Source organism: Lampetra planeri, chromosome 73 (genome assembly GCF_965212315.1).
Source record: "Lampetra planeri chromosome 73, kcLamPlan1.2.h2, whole genome shotgun sequence".
Taxonomy (NCBI): Eukaryota; Metazoa; Chordata; class Hyperoartia; order Petromyzontiformes; family Petromyzontidae; genus Lampetra; species Lampetra planeri.
In genome coordinates this window covers 679406-695188 of record NC_136178.1, presented here as the reverse complement: position 1 = coordinate 695188, position 15783 = coordinate 679406, and positions in this window count along the sequence as shown.

Sequence of the window (15783 nt, the reverse complement as noted above, 5' to 3'; positions counted from 1 at the left end):
ATACCAGGCGAAGGCGTTAACATCTCCTAGCCACCGTGGCAGTTTCCTCCGCTGCGATTAGTGAACACACCCAGAGAGACAGCAGAGACTGGGCATCAGCCGTCAGAATGATTTTCTGGTAAACATCGCTAAAAAGTGATTATCTTCCGGAAGATGTGGTCTTGTTGTTCAGAATCGTCTTCTGCCGATATAAAACGCGTGTCTTTACCAAAGTGCATCTTACTTTGGCGGAGCGCTGTATAAACACGGAGATGTACACGCATCAGGCACCACAGAATATTACGGAGAAACAAAAGCATTTGTAAACCTTGTCTGTGGGAATGTGTATTTTTTTAAATTCCTTAAACCAGAAGAAAAAAAATGAGGGTCCTGCTTCGTTGGAATAGACCGGTCAATTAATTTTTTTTAATATATATTTTTTACATTTTGGAGGAAATCCTACCTGCTGTGCTTCCTTCCGTAGATGCCACCTTAATCAAAAGGCCAACGCCGTCCAAATGTTGGGGGCGGCATTATTTCTATCAATGGGTCCTGGGACACAATTGTAGAAATTCCACATTTGCTTCTGACTAGTCCGGTCTGTTCGTCTGTTTGACGGCCACTGTTGACTTTCCCTCTGAAGTGGTATGCATTGTATTGACCTTGTAGCGATGATGATGATGCTGATGTTGGTTATTATATTGCTTCATTATAGATTTTCTTTTTTTAGAATAAATCAGATGTCTGCCAACTGCCTGGTGCTGCTGCTTGTAGCTTTCGTTCCCAGGGCGTTGTTGGAGGCGCTAACGGTGGTGGCGGTGCTCACGCGGTGCCGACGATCCGGCACTTTGTTTGCTCACCACGTAACAACTTTGTCAACTGGCCCTGTCGGGTGGAGGAGGGTTAACACGACACAATATTTTTACTTGCGTGACGCCCTCACCCCAAAACAAGAATGAATTCTGAAACTTTCTGTCGGCCACGAAAACCTGCGACGTGTTAAACGCTGCTGCTGATGATGATGTTGTTGATAATTATACTTTCCCTACTTCACTCCTGAGTCGGCATCGGAGAAGAGGAAAGAAAGAGCAACCATGTTGTACACAAAGACAAATATCCCCCGTGTAGCCTGTAACAGACTGTAGGGCAAGTGCTGTTAGCAAGCACCTATGAAGGCCGGAACGGCACACGAGGGGGTGGGTAGCCAACACCATCGCGCTGACCGCTACGTCAACGCTCCCCGCAACCCTTACATGCACATACGCACGCAGCAAGGCACCTACATCGTCTAGAACAGGGGTGGGCAAACTTTTTCACTCGTGGGCCACAATGGGTTCTAAAATTTGACAGAGGGGCTGGGCTAGGAACAGATGGATGGAGTGTTTGTGTGAACTAATATAAATGACATGTAAAAATCATTACATGAAAGGATTTGGCCTTTAACAGGTAGCAAAGCATTTATTCGCAAGGAAATTTAACAAATTGCACGAATATGAACAATACAAAAACATGTCGTAACGTGACTGATGAAACATGAAAACATCTGAGGCCTGCGCCCAAACCAATTACCTCACTTGAACTTGTTTATTATCTCCATTAACAGGTTAGAGCAGCCACGCAGGTTGTGTGATGGAAATTTGGCTCCAACCTCGCTGCAGCAACAGATCATCACTTTCAGTTTCAGTGGGAACAGTTATTGATCTCCCATTTTTGCCAGTGCATGCAAGTCTGGAGTTATTTTGGTTGTGGCAATTCTCAGGATAGATGTGAGGTGCTGATCCGTTAACTTTGATCTGTGACGGGCTTTGTTGGCGTTCATGACGCTGAATGTCTGGTCACACACATAAGTCGAGCCAAACAAAGTCAGTATCTTCTGTGCAGTCCTCCGGAGGTTTGCAAACGTGGCCCTGTTAAGTGAAGCATAAAAGTCATTCAGTTTAACAGAGTTGAACTTCTCCTTTAGGACGGAGTCAGACTGAAGTTCTATCAGTTCCAACTGCAGCTCCTGTGGTGCTGTTTCAGGGTCTTATGACAGGGGACAGGACACCGGCTGAAGTGACTGTTCAATGTTTTCGAAATCAGAGAACCTACGGCATAATTTTCCGTGCAGGTCCTCAAGCGATTTGCTGTATTTTTTTGCGTTTCGCGGTGCCTCTTCCTGCATGGCAAGTGTGGGGAAATGAGCGAAAGATTTGTTCGCAATTTGTCCAGAGAACAAAGTGAGCTTGGATTTGAAGGCTTTCACATGTTTGTACATGTGAACAAACTGATCTTTCCCCTGTAGTTTCACATTCAGCTCATTCATGTGTGAAAATTTGTCCACAGCAAACGCAAAATCACTAAGCCAGTTCTTGTCGCTTAGTTCAGGGAATTCGTCAGATTCCCCATCAACTCCAAAAATGCGATGATGTCCTCTTTCAGCTCCCACACTCGTTGTAACACTTTCCCCAAACTTAACGAGCGGACACGAGAGTGGTACAGCAAGTCCTGATGATCCGCATCAGTTTCCTGCAGGAACGTAATAAACTGACGGTGCTGAAGTCGCCTTGCTCGTATAAAGTTCACAAGTTTTACGACTGGATTCACGACATGATTAAGCTGCAATACAGACTTACACAGGGATTCCTGATGGATGATGCAGTGAAGGAAAATAAGATCCTGGACAGGGTTTTCCTCTTTCACTTTATCCTGGATTCTTTTCAGCAGCCCAACATTTTTTCCAGTTCAATTTGGCGATCCATCCGTTGTGACATTGACAAGTTTACTCCGACGTAGCGTCATTCTTTCGATGACAGCAGATACCTGGTTATACAAGTCCTCTGCCCGCGTTGTTCCTTTCAGGGACTCCATGGTCAAAAACTCCTCTGTTATCGCAAAACTGTCGTCAATGCCTCGGATAAAAATGAGGAGCTGAGCAGTGATTTTTACGTTCGTACTTTCATCCAGTGCTAGTGAATATAATTCAAAGGAATTGGACTTTTTGTTTAATTGACTGGATATATTTTTTATCAATCAGTTCCACACGGCAAGTCACAGTCTTGCGTGATAAATTGACTTTTTCAAATTTGCTTTTGATCTCCGGACACAAGATGTCTGCTGTCTGTACCATGTATTCTTTTACAAACTTGCCTTCGGAGAAAGTGGTAATGAGTGGTAATGTTGGTGAGAAGAATCTTCTTAGGTTTTTTCGGTAAAGTCACGTAGAAAGTAAAATTAAATAAAAACAAAAATCACGACGTTTCGGAGGCAACACAAGTCTCCGTCATCAGGTGGGACCGTCACAGTCAGATTAGCTAATCTGACTGACGGATTTTTGTTTTTATTTAATTTTACTTTCTACGTGATTTTACCGAAAAAACCTAAGAAGATGATTCCTTGCAGTCACGAAAGCTTCAAATCTAGAATTGGTGAGAAGAAGTTTTTAAAGAAAATTTAAATCGAAGTGAAGAAGGAAATTATTGAAAAGTTTGTATAATTAATGATTTTTCAAATATTAATTATGTTTTCTGTGCTTAAAACTCGTTAAAAAACTGGCGTCTAGAACGGACTCGTGAAATTCGGAGAGAACTCGGAGTTAAGTTTTGTTTGTTTTGTTGAATTACACAAAGTCTAATGGGGAAATGGGGGCATTACAGGAGGAAGGTAATAATAATATTTGGACAAGTTTGGCGGGCCGGATTAAAAAGCCCAACGGGCCGTATACGGCCCACGGGCCGTGCTTTGTCCATGTCTGGTCTAGAATGATGCCCTTTAGTTATCCAGCAAAGCCTGCTAAGTCTCAAGACTCGTCTTCAGGAGGGTGCTGCTAAATCGGGATGTGTAGGACCTTGAACTTCATTAAACGTGTGTAGCTTCCGAGCTTGTGAAACTAAAAACGATCACGCAGGCGGGTTTCATGAGCCCATCTTAGGCGGTGGCGGCCATGTTGCTGCTGCACGTGGCTTCCTGTAGTCATCCAATGGTTGTGGAAGCAGCAGCAAAGGTTGGTGGATCACAAACAGATGGGCTGTGAAAGTACTTCCCTTCTACCCGTCAAGGAGGAGCCGTACCCAGGCTCTGCCAGGAGGATGCAGTACAGCAAAGTGTGCGGACTCCACCTGCTGTCTGTGTATGTAGTGTGTGTTGAACTTCTTTTGCACCGTACGTCGCCAACTTTACTAATCGGAGGTGTGGGGGAAGGACAACAAACTAATCACAACAAGCAGTTCTAAAGAAATTAGTTTGTCGATCTAGATTATTTAAAAGTGCATAGCTCCAGTGGTTTCCTAATATCGGAAGAGCTTTCCAGACGGCCGCAAAAGTGCATCTGAAAGCGCGCGATGCGGCGACCATCTTTGTTCGATGGTTAGCCTAAAGCCGCAGTGAGAATGATCGGAGTTTGCGTGACGGTTTATGCTCCTTGACGAGATCAGCTCGGCAGTGAGTGTGAGAGAGTGAATGAGCGTGAGCGTGAGTCTAAGAGGCACTGAAAGTAAAATGGTGAGAGTGAGTGAGAGCGGGACAGTGAGTGTGAGAATGAGCGAGATGTGTGGATGTATTTTTAACTTCTTTCGCACTGTACGTAGCCAACTCTGCTAGTCGGAGTTGTGGGGGAAGGACAACTAAACACAACAAGCAGGTCCATCTGTATGGGATAGAGTATTGCCCCCTCGCACGCGTGGGGTTTCTTCAGGTGCTCCGGTTTCCAGTTACATATGATGTGTTGTTAAAGACGACACGAAGGCAGTCGTCGGGGCTGACGCCAAACGGCTTATTACGGCATTCGCCTAGCTTTTGGGGAAGGGATAATACAAGACTTTGGATAAGCTAAATCTCCCCAGGGTAAAGGGTACTGGGAATCCCTATGCCTCCCAGGCCAACGGGCTCTTCCCACAGCGCTGACCGATGGTTCATCCAACTCGGCCAGCCGGGTAAAGTAGCCCCCCCTAGCCTGGTGCTATTACCCTGGGTCCCCACTTCCCTACCGCTCAAGAACCCGGCTCCTGGCGAAGACCTCGTCCACGTCACCGGTACCCCCTCAAATACCCCGAGGGGACACGACGTCACTCCTCCCGAGGCGAGTGTGACATCCCGTCACCACTCAACTCCTCAACACATATAAACGCTGATAACACTTTCATATATAGAGGACCACAGAACTTGGGAAATTGTTGGTGGTAGCGCCTCCCACCCTCCCCACTCCCTTTCTTCTCCCCATAACCACCACCATCAGCAGCGTGGCTGCTGATGCCTCCACGCTCGCCCTCCTGGCGCTGTAATATTGCATCAGTACAGGAGGATGTGTCTGTGTCTGTATATTTGCTTACCAGGATGCATTCACACAGTTTTGAAGATGGAGACCTGAAGCCTGCGCAGGGTGATCCAGGATGTTTTACCTTCAGGTCTTAGGCCAGGTTACCCCCCCCCCCTCTCTCGGCCGCCCCCCAGGAGTACCTTGGTTTCGAAATGGGCGTTCGTGGGCACCTAAAAATGTGTGGACAACGGATTGGGGGTTCTAGGGGCAGGGGGGGGGGGGTTCAGAACCCCGTTTGGAACGTTTGTTTTTTGTTGACGACATCTCGGTGTTACTTGGCCAAAACGGTGTGGGTCTGGGCCCCCCTCCCCCTCTGTGGGTTTTGAAGCTTTTCAATTGCAACCTTCGCAGGGTGATCAAGTTTTTAGGGGGGCGGTCGGTGTCCGCTCTGGGGTCCACTCAGGGGGTCCGCTCTAGGTCCAGGGGGTGGATCGGGGGGTTATCTGTCCCATCCACTAAACAAAGTACCCCCCAAGGAGTCCAGATATCAAAACAAACTTCATGAAGGCAAAGTTGTTCGGTGCCCTTGGTTTCATAAAAATTAACCCGTAAAAACAAAGTTTTTCACTATAAATCCTTTATATGCGTGGTGGCTAGGGTCCTCTCGTCCTCTGGCTTAAGATGGCTGCCACATATGGGTCAGATGATTGGCTGGCAGCATTAAGCAATTGGTAATTAAATATTTAAAACATTTTCCTTAAACAGTGTAAAATTTTGGAAAAAAAATTTCACGAAAATTAATTGTCACGCACAACGAGTCTGTGTGCAAAATGTCAGCTCGATTGGATCACGGGAAGTGGGTTAAAAACGACCGAAAGATTTGCACGGTCGTAAGCAAGCAAGCAAGCACGCAAGCAAGCACGCAAGCAAGTGAACTTAATATAAAGGATTAAAAAAAAAAAGTGGGGTGTGTATTTTCCAGTCAGGATCCAGGGAGCGGACCGGGGGCGGTTCTTTGTCCTGCCCACGACACAAAGTCCCCAACAAGCCCAGATATCAAGAAACAAAAACAAAGTGGTTTGGCACCCTTTATTCCATTTTAAAAAGTGCAACTCCATTTTCCAGTCGGTTGTCCCCGTGGCCCCAGAAAAGGATGGCAAAGGCCAACAACCATAGTAAGGATTCATATTCTTAGGTTTTTTCGGTAAAGTCACGTCGGTAAAACATCAAAATTAATAAAAATAAAATAAAGATCACGACGTTTCGGAGGCAACACAAGTCTCCGTCATCAGGTGGGACCGTCACAGCCAGATTAGCTGCATCAAGCGAGGCAATGATTCAAGATGTAATCCCTTAAAAGCAAGTTGAGGGGGGAGGAGAGGGGGGGGGGAGCTCATCAGAATGTGGTAGCCAATGAATGGAACGTATCGGGAGGGAGGGGGGCGGGGCTCAAGGACGGCACGGAGTGCCACGTACAACGCATCGGGAGGGGGAGGGGGGCGGGACCAAAAGGATGGGCGACGGCGTGGACGCGGTTGAGCGCAAGCGACTACTGCTGCACACGCCAACGCATTGGACAGAGAGGGGGGAGGGGAGGCCTGATACACATGATAGAAAAGAACGAAAATGCCCATGTTTATACCAATGCTGGCTGAACAATGAAGAGAGTACTGTTAAACACTGGGGATGTTAACACTCGGTAAAGTAAAGTAAAATAGTGCCTGTCAGATAAGATGGTCCAAAAAAGTGTAATTAAGTCTTTTTTGCGTGGTTGATAACATCTTTCCAATGATTACTAAGTTTGTACCCATCATCACGGTTGAAATTATGTCTGTGTTTGTATATTTGTATGGTTTCGTGTACAAACCTTTGATGGTAGCCAGGAGGTTTGCAGAGAACCTTGGTCTCGGAAAAGACAATTTCATGAGAGCCCACCGAGTTGTAGCAATGATCGGCAACGGCCGAAGAATCAGTTCTGCCGTGTTTCAGATCTGACTTGTGCTCGCGGACATGATCAGAAACATGACGTTTCGTTTCTCCAATGTAGCAATCACCACAAATGCAACTCAATTTGTAGACTCCAGGATACTGTAAGTCAGGAACGACATCCTTCACAGATGGAATCAGATCACGGATTTTATGCACTGTGCTGAATCGGACTTGGATCTTATGTTTGTTTAGAATTTTGGAGATCTTTTTGGTCACGCCTGCTATGTATGGTAACGTGATAGTTTTGGTCGGAGTTTCATGTGGCTGTTTCTGTGTGGTGGGAGAGACAGCTTGGCGGATAGTACGGTCAGATTATCCGTTCATCCTGAGGGCCCGATGTACATGTCTTAATTCACCGGTCAGGTGGTGTTGGTCAGAAATGCCATGGGCTCTGTGGTATAGCGTTTTGATGAGAGAATTATTTTGAAATGGGTGGTGGTGGGAATCCGGTTTCAAGTAGGAATCTGTGTGGGTGGCTTTCCTGTAGACAGAATTTCCCAAGGATCCGGCAGGCCTCCTCTCAAACAGAATATCCAAGAATGGTAGTTTACCATCTTTCTCCACTTCCATGGTGAATCTGATGGATAGGTGTCTAGAATTGATGTGGTCCAAGAAGTGGTTCAATGCTGGGAGGCCATGTGGCCAGATGACGAAAGTGTCATCCACATACCTCTTCCACAAGGAAGGACGCAGGGTGGATGTCTGGATGGCGTCTGATTCAAACTTTTCCATGAACATGTTGGCTATAACTGGTGACAAGGGGGAGCCCATAGGGGTACCCTCATTCTGTTTGTAGAAGGTGCCATTCCAGGTAAAATAGGTGTTGGTGAGGCAATGCCTAACCAGCGCAGGTACATCAGAATTCAATCCATGTTGGACTAAGTCCTCAATCATTGTTAGGGTGTCCGGTACTGGGACTTTGGTAAACAAAGATACTACATCAAAGCTGACGAGGATGTCATCAGGAGATAGTACCATGTCCTTAACCATAAAGACTAATTGGGTTGAGTTGAGTACTACCGAAGAGGTCTTGGCCGTGAAGGGGAGCAGAGTATCTGATAGAAAACGGGCTAGTTTGTACGTAGGAGAGTTTATCGTCGACACGATGGGTCGTAGCGGGGTGCCTTCCTTATGGATTTTGGGAAGACCATAGAGTCTGGGAGGTCTAGCCGCCGGTGGTTTTAGAGAGGGACGTTTGCTTGGTTCGATTAGGGAAGTCGAACTCGTGATGATACTGTTGGTTTTCGTCGTTAGGCTTTTAGTGGGATCGTTTTTAATTTTGGAGTAACTCCCATCATTAAGAAGGTCCAGGATTTTGTTGTTGTATGAATCTTTATCCATGATGACCGTGGCATTGCCCTTGTCTGCCGAGAGGATGACTATATCATCTCTATTTTTTAGGTCCGCGAGTTCAGAGCGTTCGTTTTTGCTGATGTTACTAGTGGGTTTCTTAGCATTATTAAGAATAGTAGCTATTTCAGCTCTTGCTACATCCGCATGAATGTGTCCTATGCCTCTGAGGGCTACATCAATCTGAGAAATCATATCCTCTACTGGTATATATTTAGGGGTGACGGCGAAATTTAGTTCTTTGGCCAGTACCGTTTTTAGATTGTTAGAAATTGGGATGTTACTCTGATTAATCACGGTCTTGTTAACATCCAGCTTTACGATGTGTGGCTCTGGTTTCTTCTTAGATAGGAGGTTGAATTTAGAAATCAGGTTAGCTTTGCATTTGGCTGACATTGAGTCAGCAGAAGCAGAAGTCATGTTATCAACGTGGTTCCAGTCAGAAGGTGACATTTTTTGTGTTAACATTAAATGTGTTTGTAAGAGAGTCTTGTCTAAATTATCGAGTTCAGATCGGAGTAACCTTATTCGCTCCGAGATTAGTGATAGGCTAGCTTTAAATAAGATCTGTTTAGAGTTCGGTGAGGACACAGCAGCGGATGTGAGTGTGAAAGCGATGGGTATTACCTTGTTATCTCGGCATCTCTTGAGGAAGGCCAGCATCTCGAGAAGATGTGACTTCTTGTCTCGTTGTCTGTTAAAAACTCTAACAGATAGGTGGAATTCCTCCCCGTAGAGGGCATTAATTCTAGATTTGAAGCTTTCGTGACTGCAAGGATTCATATTCTTAGGTTTTTTGGTAAAGTCACGTAGGTAAAACATCAAAATTAATAAAAAAATAAAATAAAATAAAGATCACGACGTTTCGGAGGCAACACAAGTCTCCGTCATCAGGTGGGACCGTCACAGCCAGATTAGCTGCATCAAGTGAGGCAATGATTCAAGATGTAATCCCTTAAAAGCAAGTTGAGGGGGGAGGAGAGGGGGGGGGGGGAGCTCATCAGAATGTGGTAGCCAATGAATGGAACGTATCGGGAGGGAGGGGGGCGGGGCTCAAGGACGGCACGGAGTGCCACGTACAACGCATCGGGAGGGGGAGGGGGGTGGGGCCAAAAGGATGGGCGACGGCGTGGACGCGGTTGAGCGCAAGCGACTACTGCTGCACACGCCAACGCATTGGACAGAGAGGGGGGAGGGGAGGCCTGATACACATGATAGAAAATAACGAAAATGCCCATGTTTATACCAATGCTGGCTGAACAATGAAGAGAGTACTGTTAAACACTGGGGATGTTAACACTCGGTAAAGTAAAGTAAAATAGTGCCTGTCAGATAAGATGGTCCAAAAAAGTGTAATTAAGTCTTTTTTGCGTGGTTAATAACATCTTGCCAATGATTACTAAGTTTGTACCCATCATCACGGTTGAAATTATGTCTGTGTTTGTATATTTGTATGGCTTCGTGTACAAACCTTTGATGGTAGCCAGGAGGTTTGCAGAGAACCTTGGTCTCGGAAAAGACAATTTCATGAGAGTACACCGAGTTGTAGCAATGATCGGCAACTGCCGAAGAATCAGTTCTGCCGTGTTTCAGATCTGACTTGTGCTCGCGGACACGATCAGAAACATGACGTTTCGTTTCTCCAATGTAGCAATCACCACAAATGCAACTCAATTTGTAGACTCCAGGATACTGTAAGTCAGGAACGACATCCTTCACAGATGGAATCAGATCACGGATTTTATGCACTGTGCTGAATCGGACTTGGATCTTATGTTTGTTTAGAATTTTGGAGATATTTTTGGTCACGCCTGCTATGTATGGTAACGTGATAGTTTTGGTCGGAGTTTCATGTGGCTGTTTCTGTGTGGTGGGAGAGACAGCTTGGCGGATAGTACGGTCAGAGTATCCGTTCATCCTGAGGGCCCGATGTACATGTCTTAATTCACCGGTCAGGTGGTGTTGGTCAGAAATGCCATGGACTCTGTGGTATAGCGTTTTGATGAGAGAATTCTTTTGAGATGGGTGGTGGTGGGAATCCGGTTTCCAGTAGGAATCTGTGTGGGTGGCTTTCCTGTAGACAGAATGTCCCAAATCTAGAACCATAGTAAGGTCACTGTGCTGTTGGACCGCACCCCAGACATCCCCAGAAGGTTGCTGGATACAACAATGGTCATTCAATGCCGCATAATGCTTAATACTGATTAAAGGGAGTAAAACCTGTTGTGTATTATGTCTAGGTGTGGTTGCATTCTGTACATGGTAATCAGGAGGGAACAATACGGTCTCAATGATGATCTCCAAGACATAGCCAACTGCAGAACAGAATTGCACAAAACAACAAAACATACATTCTTTGGATATATTATTGGAGTAATATACCCCACAAGCAACCGACAAAAATTCTGCAAACTCCAAAAGGTCTGTCAGCCCTCTTCAGGACTACTGAAACACCTTTTTCAAGGAAAAATATTCATACAAATCCATAGTCCTATTCTGGACTAAACAATGCCTACAAAAAACATTGGTCCTCTTTCAATGACAAAACCTCATTTACAAAACACTTTGGTCATTTTCCAAGTACCCATCTTCGCACAAAACTCACTTAAACCTTTTGCAAGCAGCAATTCAACAGACAATATGGGTCCCAAACAATACATCCCAGATTGTGACGTAGCTCCTCACAGGCATGAAGGAGGCAGGAATCGAATGAAGAAAGACGTCGACGATTTGAAGCTCAGAAAGCTACAGTGAGGGAAAAAAGTATTTGATCCCCTGCTGATTTTGTACGTTTGCCCACTGACAAAGAAATGATCAGTCTATAATTTTAATGGTAGGTTTATTTGAACAGTGAGAGACAGAATAACAACAAAATCCAGAAAAACGCATGTCAAAAATGTTATAAATTGATTTGCATTTTAATGAGGGAAATAAGTATTTGACCCCTCTGCAAAACATGACTTAGTACTTGGTGGCAAAACCCTTGTTGGCAATAACAGAGGTCAGACGTTTCTTGTAGTTGGTCACCAGTTTTGCACACATCTCAGGAGGGATTTTGTCCCACTCCTCTTTGCAGATCTTCTCTAAGTCATTAAGGTTTCGAGGCTGACGTTTGGCAACTCGAACCTTCAGCTCCCTCCACAGATTTTCTATGGGATAAAGGTCTGGAGACTGGCGAGGCCACTCCAGGACCTTAATGTGCTTTTTCTTGAGCCACACCTTTGTTGCCTTGGCCGTGTGTTTTGGGTCATTGTCATGCTGGAATACCCATCCACGACCCATTTTCAATGCCCTGGCTGAGGGAAGGAGGTTCTCACCCAAGATTTGACGCTACATGGCCCCGTCCATCGTCCCTTTGATGCGGTGAAGTTGTCCTGTCCCCTTAGCAGAAAAACACCCCCAAAGCATAATGTTTCCACCTCCATGTTTGACGGTGGGGATGGTGTTCTTGGGGTCATAGGCAGCATTCCTCCTCCAAACACGGCGAGTTGAGTTGATGCCAAAGAGCTCCATTTTGGTCTCATCTGACCACAACACTTTCACCCAGTTGTCCTCTGAATCATTCAGATGTTCATTGGCAAACTTCAGACGGGCATGTATATGTGCTTTCTTGTGCAGGGGGACCTTGCGGGCGCTGCAGGATTTCAGTCCTTCACGGCATAGTGTGTTACCAACTGTTTACTTGGTGACTATGGTCCCAGCTGCCTTGAGATCATTGACAAGATCCTCCCGTGTAGTTCTGGGCCGATTCCTCACCGTTATCATGATCATTGCAACTCCACGAGGTGAGATCTTGCATGGAGCCCCAGGCCGAGGGAGATTGACAGTTCTTTTATGTTTCTTCCATTTGTGAATAATCGCACAAACTGTTGTCAACTTCTCACCAAGCTGCTTGTCGATGGTCTTGTAGCCCATTCCAGCCTTGTGTAGGTCTACAATCTTGTCCCTGACATCCTTGGAGAGCTCTTTGGTCTTGGCCATGGTGGAGAGTTTGGAATCTGATTGATTGATTTCTTCCGTGAACAGGTGTCTTTTATACAGGTCACAAGCTGAGATTAGGAGCACTCCCTTTAAGAGTTTGCGCCTAATCTCAGCTCGTTACCTGTATAAAAGACACATGGGAGCCAGAAATCTTTCTGATTGAGAGGAGGTCAAATATTTATTTCCCTCATTAAAATGCAAATCAATTTATAACATTTTTTACATGCGTTTTTCTGGATCTTGTTGTTATTCTGTCTCTCACTGTTCAAATAAACCTACCATTAAAATTATAGACTGATCATTTCTTTGTCAGTGGGCAAACATACAATATCAGCAGGGGATCAAATACTTTTTTCCCTCACTGTAAGAGATGCAACATCCAGAGCCGCTGAAACCCCACCAACTCGGCAGTCACGTCTGGGTGCTGAGAGGGCAAGAGCTTTGACTTACGAAGCATCGGAGAACCCGACAACAACACGGGCACGTCTCGAAGATCTTAGAACCAGAGCCTCGACTTCCAGGGCAGCTGAGATGCCTGAAGCCAGAGATGTACGCCTGGAAGACAAAAGACTCTACTTCAAGGGTGGCTGAAACCCCCTGCAGTAACACCGGCACGTCTGCAAGAGGACAAGAAAGGCAGCCTCTAGAACCGGCATTTGGCAGCAGTTGAAAGGGGCAACATTATTCTAATGACCCAGACATTCGGTATTGTTGAGTCTTGGAGGAATGACGACACTCTGCACCACGTGTGGGGACCACAAAGTGGAAGGGGAGACGCAAGGCACGTGCCGCAGACACGGCAAGGTTTAAACTACCTTCACTGTCCGAGCCCCCAGGACCACTTGAGTCATTGGTGTTGGCCACTCACCCCAATTGTCAGCAGTTTCTTAGAAACCTGAGAAAATACAACTCTGCTTTCTAAATGACATCCTTTGGGGCAGACCACATTGACACTGAAACACAAATTCAAGGTTCAAGGTCAGCTCTACCACAACATTGGCTCCCTGCTGCCTCTTCCCAATGAGCAGCACAAGTTCCTGCATATTTACTTCATGGGAGACAGGAACAGGCAAAGGCAGCGACCGCAATATTCCAGACCTAATTTTTGATGTGGGCATGGCTCTGCAGGACAATACCTATGTCAAGCTGTTCAAAACAGCCAATTGAAAACATGACCACAGATGAGTACAAAGTTGTCATCAGAGCAGACAGGACACCTACTGGTGAGCGTGAGCGCTGCTTTAATGTCCCGACCACAAATGAGGTTGCAATTCTCATAGTTGGCAACGAATTTCAGACTAGCGATATTGTCTTGCATAAGAGAAGGTGCAGATTCTTCCCAAAGAATTGCAGAGAGTTACAGAGCCTGTGAAGTAAAATGTTATCAAATGGGGTCGCTACATCAGCAGCAATGAAGCTGTGTGTAGGATTCTGGAGTTTCCAATTCATGAGCGGTAACCCCGCAGTTACACACTTATGTGTCCACTTGGAAAATGGCCAACGTGTCTTCAATGGTAGCAATATCCAAGAAATAGCACAAAATCCTCCTGCTTCGTATTAGCAGGTGCCCCAGGTACACCTGGCATCCAAACAAAACATGGCAGAGATGAAAACGTGGTGCAGCGGTTCCTGACCATCCTGTAACCTTCTCTAATGCAGCACTAGGGGCGCGTTTACACCACAGTCCATCCCAGTAACTGAAAAGAGTGTTGTTATCTTCGCTTATTTTGCACTCCGCAACAGGCCCAACCTCCTTCCAGTACCTGAGAAGTGTTAATGGCATGTGTGGAACATTTCATGAGGCATGCCAGAGGAGGAGGCTTCTTCAAAATTAGAACCACTGGAACACTACCCTGGAAGAAGCAGCAGCAACCAGATCTGCCTTCAAAGTGAGAAATCTGTTTGCTGTGCTTATCACAATCCGCTCTCCCTCCACTCCCATGCTATTGTGGGAAACTCACAAATACCGCTGTATGGCTGAGGACATTCTGCATAGGGCTACACAAGACAGCTCTAATGTCAATTTGCAGTACATAAATGACATGTGCAATCAAGCACTATGTTTTTTACTGAGGACAAGGTCATGTCTGTAGTCGGGAAATATTTGCAGCAGTTGCAGCTTAGACTTCCTGTGCCACAAACAGGTGATGCCAGCAGGCTCGGCAGGGAAATGTTGCAGGATAAATGCTACAATGCCACCCAGTTGACACAGGAGGTTACCAAAGCTGTACTTCTCTTGTCACGAGATCAGACAGGAGCCTACAATAGAATTGTGAATTTGGTTGACAGACACTGGAGGAATTATCTTCCTGGATGCTACAGGAGGAACTGGCAAAGCATTTCTGATCAATCTACTTCTTGCAAAGATTAGATCCGAAAAGCATTATTGCAATTGCTGTCGCCTCTTCGGGAATTGCTTCTGACTGGTGGAAGAACAGCCCACTCAGCTTTTAAGATTCCCTTGGATCTGCACCTATCAGAGAATCTGGTGTGTAACATCAGCAAGGGCACAGGTTCAGCTCAGATCAGAATGTAGGATGTCCAATAAAGCAGCTTTTGAAGCAATGGATCACGCTCTGCCAGACCTGAGAGACAATAACAGATATATGGGGGGAGTCACATTGGTCCTCTCTGGAGGTTTTAGGCAAACACTGCCACGTGTTCCAAGGGAGGCATTCGTGACCAATATTCATGATCCAGGTTATTTGGGGTTAGAGCGCGTAAATATAAATGTGTCGTTAAAATCGCCACCACCTTGACACAGCCAATTGGTAAGGTTTGTCACGTAAACAAAACGTGCCAATTCGTCACTAGTACAGCACACCGGTGTGTTGGAGAGCCAAGCCACCCACATTTACGGGCAACGTTTCGCCAGTAATTACAAGCTTCATCAGGCGACAGCCAGATTTGTGGAGAAATCCTGTTTCATTCCTTAGTGGGTTAGATGTTATGACAACACTTGTGTGGCCTTCTTGCGCGAAGTGGGGGGGGGGGGGGGTTACTGAAGAGGTGGATTGAGTTATGAACTTAAAATGATTTATTGAGAGTTGGATTGAGTTATGAAAATAGAAGGGTTTACTGAAGAGGTGGATAGATTTGTGATGAGCTTAGAGATGGGTTTATTACGACTGTAGCAATCATGCAGTTGGCAGAGTCACAAACAGTTAATGAAGAAACAAAAACAATAAACGAGTCTGGTTGCCGAACGAATACATTCTGAGGTCGCACCCATTACGCACACAAAGTGCCTC